Source organism: Crocodylus porosus, unplaced genomic scaffold (genome assembly GCF_001723895.1).
Source record: "Crocodylus porosus isolate Cpor-Errol unplaced genomic scaffold, CroPor_comp1, whole genome shotgun sequence".
In the NCBI taxonomy this organism is placed as follows: domain Eukaryota; kingdom Metazoa; phylum Chordata; order Crocodylia; family Crocodylidae; genus Crocodylus; species Crocodylus porosus.
The window spans coordinates 19,242,379-19,247,954 of NW_017728915.1; positions in this window are offsets into that span (position 1 = coordinate 19,242,379).

Here is a 5,576-nt window from a genome sequence, read left to right on the forward strand (position 1 = left end):
TGTCTGCTCATTTCCTGAGCCTGTCAGGGTCAGCCTGGATCACCCTCCTGTCCTTGGGTGTTTATAAATAAAATAACCATTATATACACACATATGTATTACAATAAAAATAACAGCTCTTGAAGGTGGGGCCCTGGGGGATCCCCATCCCCTCCCCACCCAGTCCTTGCTTAGGGCCTCTTAATTATTACTCTGCCTCTGCCTTTTCCCCTTTGTCTTTCTTTTCTCTCTGGTTCCTATACTCTATACCAGCGGTTCTCAAACTGTGGGTCACGGCCCCAGATGGGGTTGCAACATCAGTGGCTGGTGTGGAGGGCTGTGGGTTGGGAGTGAGGGGTTATGCTGAGGAAATGGGGCCATAAATGGGATCACGCTGAGGACAAGTTTGGGAAGCAGTGCTCTACACATTTTCTCTTTCCTGTTTTTAAAAAGCATTTTTTTTACTTCTATTCTTTTTGTTACTTTTCCTCTTTTCTTACAGTCATCTTTTGTTTTCATTTTATTTATGGAGCAATTAGCTAAGCTTCTGCTTGGGATCAGCAATGCCTTCCCTCAAACCCATTGGAAGAGTATATCTGACAGCTGATGTTACAGTTCTCATCATTTCCACCCTGCAGATCTCTAACCACCTGAAAGAGCACCGTGTTTTCAGAAAACCTCAGTTAATTTATTTTCCAGTTCCTTGTGGCTTAGCAGGAGATCCACTGAAGATGTCTGTCACACAGACTGGAATAATAGCTATAAAAGTAAGTTTACCTACTGTATTGTTATGATATGGCAAGTGTAGGTATACTATAGATTTGTTCCCTTCTCTAAACTGAATCTTGTTTACTGCAGCACCTGGAAATATTTAGGGTGGAAGCTCATTTCATTTTTTTTCTATTCCTGCTTAGTTCACCAAATAGTTTAGGCTGTGACTGAGCAAAACACTTATGCACTTACCTGATGTGAGCGCTCCCGCTGATTTGCATGCAAGAGTAACATACTTAAAATTATGTACATGCCAAAATTCTTCAGTAAATCAGGGCCTTATTTAATCTGTACTCTTGTACAGATTGCTTTTCCCCCAACCATTTTAATACCATTCTGTATCAATCAGGCGTTTGTCTCTTGATTCTTCTTTGCACTTATGTTTTAAGTAGATGAAGAAATTTAGCTCTCAGATGGAGGGTAACCAACAGTAGCCAGATGATACTACTCTTCTCTTTGACAGAAAGTTCAGATTCTACTGTTTGTTCCAAGAGTGAAATAGGATGAAAATTGATACAAAGTGGTGTGGAGGCACTGTATTTCTAGCAATGCAATGAACTTATCATACCTATTACTACACAAAGGTTCATGCTTCTTACCTGGCAGAACATGCTTTACGCTACATTTGTTCGAAAGAGTCAGCAATAGTCTGTCACTCTCCAGACAGGACAAATGGTACTCTGTAAAGGCTCAAAATGAAGACGTTTTAAAATTTCTCTCTCTTTCATCTGTTTCCATCTCTTTCACCAGCTATTCATTAAAAGCCCTTATGTTTAGGCTAGTGTTCTGTCACTGATTTCTTTTGACCTCATCTGCTTTATGTCATTTTAATCAATTTTCTGTGGCACAATTCAGTGTGATCCCAGCCTGAAGAAAGGTTGTTGGTTTTCACCTTTGACTACTGAAAAGTTTAAACGAGGCATCTACTCACACCACACTGGATTACACGAGAGGAGAGAATATGGTAAAAAATATTATAATTTATTAATATGATTATTAGCCTTCATTTTTCTTCTCACTTTAGCTTTTCAGTGTTATACAAAGCGCTGAATAGTCAATTAGGTTCAGATTCTGATCTATCTATTCAGATTGATCTGTTCAGACTGCATGTGATTCCACATGCAGTCCCATTGACCTCCACTACTTGTGGAGTAAGAGATTATTTAGTGTAAGTAAAGGTGTCTGAATCTGTCCCTTTTAAAAATGAGCTCTGACAGCATTCTTGTGAAGGGTGTCAGCATGTGCTGAGGTCTAGGTTGCACAGGTTGTCAGATACAATTTGCTTTTCCTCTGGATTCTCCTGTTTACTTGCATGAAATAAGATCATGTTGATGTGACCTTTGCATAATAAATAGAAGCATTCTGTGGTTGTGCCTGGTGCAATTTATGTTCATCAGGACAATGGTAGCAATATCAGCTTGCGGGCCGCATCAAAAGATGCCTTTTCCCTTTGTCTACAGAGATGGAAAGTAAGAGAACCGAAGTAACTGCTGGGTCCCTTGTTTGCTCCTTTTTTGTTTTATCGTATGTGATGTTGCTGTTCTGTCTTCTGATATTTATCTTGTTTGATGTAAGACTTTGCTTTTGCTCCCCGAGTTAGTCTCAGAAGACATGCACCTCCCAGGTGGCCTGTGTACTTTATGACTGCACAGACAATCAAGTGTAGGACAGTCCAGTAGCGTCATCATTTCAGAACTGATTTATCCTGACAAGGTGGCTTACAGACAAGGCCGTTTCTTGTTTTAATGGAACCAGCTGCTTCCAGCTGTTGGTGGCCACAGCCTCACAAACCTGCCTGTCACAGTCTGTTTGACTCTAAGAAAATTTAAAATTGGAAAGGCTGGATCCTATTCCCACATAAGGCAATGCGATAATTCACACTCTCGTCAGGGGGAGTAGGGAGAATCTGTTTTAAGCAGAAATCCTGTTGTCTTGTACCATATATTAAAGATTTGTATAAAAATGAAATGGAGCTTCTGAATAAGACATTAAAGGACAAAAAAGGGCAAAAAGGAAGAAAAGCAATGATAGGAGCAGGTCTCTACTCCACACTGGCATCTTGTAGAGCATCTCACGCCAGTGCTAAATATGCTGGTTGGGTGCAGATAGGCCTTGGCACTATGGAGCTTCATGCAGGCTAATTTATCTGGCTACCATGGCTAAAGGGCTTCAGGTACGTGAGCTAGCTATACTGTACTATCTGTACTCTAAATCTGATAGCTAAAGATTTAACTGTTGTGGACTGTGTCCCTGTCCTCATTTTAGATGGCTTTGTAGTCCAGTGGCTACATTGCATTATTATTAATCTTTATTCCTATGCATCCTTGTGTTATGTTAAGTATAAAGTTGAAAAAGAAGTTCATTTCTTATCACTGGCTATTTTTAGCATAGGTCACCTTCTTCTGGCTTCCACATTCTATGGTCCCTGCTGAGGCAAAGCTCAAGGACTAGATTCTGGGCCACCTTACTTCATGACTAGTCCCACTGAACTAACTGTGGGAGTAATGCTCTCCACCAGGGGAACAGTCTCAGAATCTGACCATAATTGAAGTAAGCGTAAGACTTACTCCTGAATGCCTTTCACCTTGGTCTTTCACCAGACCAAAGGGAAAACAACGCCAGTACTGTACGAGCACAGTAAGAATACTACTATTGTCATAAAATTGGTGTATGACCAATTGAAAAAATGAGATATACACAATAGGCCTGTGTGAAGCAGCAAGTATTTCATTCACATTCAGCTGATTTGGAAGGACAGTGATTTGGTTTGGTGATTTGATTCACTGTCCTGATTTGATTTAGCCAATTCGGATCTGAAGGTTCGGCACCATTTCAGAGATTCGGCCATAGACTAAACAGGCAGCAGTCCTTGCTGCCTCCAGCTGGCAAGTCTGTTGTGGTGGTTGGGGTGGGGACAGATTAACGTCCCCACAGTGAGGAAGGGATTGGACTGGGGCTGGGGCAAGCTGCCCAGCCGGGGCAGGAGGGCATGGGACTTGGGGAGGGAGGCTCCCGCCACTGTGTGTGGCTATGCACCACTGGTCCAGGGGGGCAAGGGAGCAGGTGTGTGTCCCTGGATCTGCGCGGGGTAGGCTGGGCTAGGCTGCACCCCGGATGGGTGGCAAAAGGCTCTGGAAGCAGGGGCTATGCCCTCCCACCACTCACCCAGCCTCCCCGCACCTCCTAGACAAGCTGCAGCTTTGCCTCGGCTGGGCGAGCAGCAGCAGGGTATGGTGGTGGGCATGTGCACCCTGATCAGGGAGGGGCCTGTGGCAGGGGCTATGAGGAATTTTAGAGTGGCTGCAGCCTCCTATAGCCCCCGTTCCACTGTACTCTGTAGGGCAGGTGGATCCAGGGCTGTGCTCCAGGCAGTGGCTGGGGCTAGCTGCCTGGAGCGCAGCCCTGGCTCCACCTGCCCTGAGGAGCTCAGCCTGGTGGTGAGCGGCTGGGGCTAGTGTCCCAGAGTGCAGCCTGGCCTAGCCCGCCCCGTGCAGATCTGGGGGCACATACCCACTCCCATGCCCTCCTGGACAAGCAGCGCGCAGTGGTGGGAGCCCCTGTCCCTGAGTCCTGTGCTCCCCCGCCCCATCTGGACACCTTGTTCCAGCCCCAGCCCCAATTCCTCCCTTGCTGTGGGGGCATTAAACTGCCACCCCATGCCCCTTACCTACCCCCTCCACCCACCATAACAGACTTACCAGCTAGAGACAGCTGTGTCCAGCATCCTGGAGGACTACTGCCTGTTTAGTCTATGGCTGAATCTTCAAATCGCTGCCGAATCTTTTCCAGATCAATTCGGAGGCTTCTGATTCTATTTGGAGCTTTTAATGGGTCTCCTGATTCGATTCGAATTTGGAGATTCGGCCACTGAATAGGTTTGAATCTCCTCCAAATTGAATCATCTACTGATGCTTTGCACAGCCCTAATATACAAGTCAGTGGGACTGGGTAATCTTCATCTAAGAGTGATGAAGGAGCTGGCCGAAGTCATTGCAAAACCCCTGGCAAAACTCTTCCACAACTTGTGGCACTCTGGAGAAGTCCCTGAGGACTAGAAGAGGGCTAATGTTGTGCCCATCCACAAGACGGTCAGGAGGGAGGACCTGGGTAACTATAGGCCAATCAGCCTAACTTCCACCCTAGGGAAAATCTTAGAAAAGTTCATCAAAAAGTCTATCTGCAATAAGCTTGAAGAAGGTAATATTCTGAATGACAGCCAGCATGGCTTCGTAGCAGGCAGGTCTTGCCTTACCAACCTCATTTCCTTTTATGACCAGGTAACTCGACACCTGGACATGAGAGAGCAGGTTGAGGTTGTATATTTTGACTTCCAAAAAGCCTCTGATCTAGTATCCCACAAGATCCTCACAAGAAAATTGGAGGATTGCAGGCTTAATTCTGAGACAGTCAGGTAGGTGAGAAACTGGATGCAGGATAGGACCCAGGGAGTCATAATGAACAGATCTGTCATCCTGGTGAGAAGTAGGCAGCAGTGTCCCGCAGGAGTCAGTACTTGGTCCAGTACTTTTCAATATCTTTATTAATGATTTGGATGTGGGGGTGAAGAGCTCACTGGCCAAGTTGAAAATTGGCTACAGATACAGGTGGACCTAAACAGGCTAGAAAGTTGGGTGGATTGGAATCTGATGAAGTTCAACATTGAGAAATATAAAGTAGTCCACCTCAGGACAAGCAACCCACAACATACCTGCAGGCTTGGTGGCACCAAGCTGACTAGCACCACCTATGAAAGAGACCTGGGGGCATAGGTGACTGGTAGGGGGTACATGGGCACCCCCTGACAGGGCCGGTGCCCCCCGATGGCT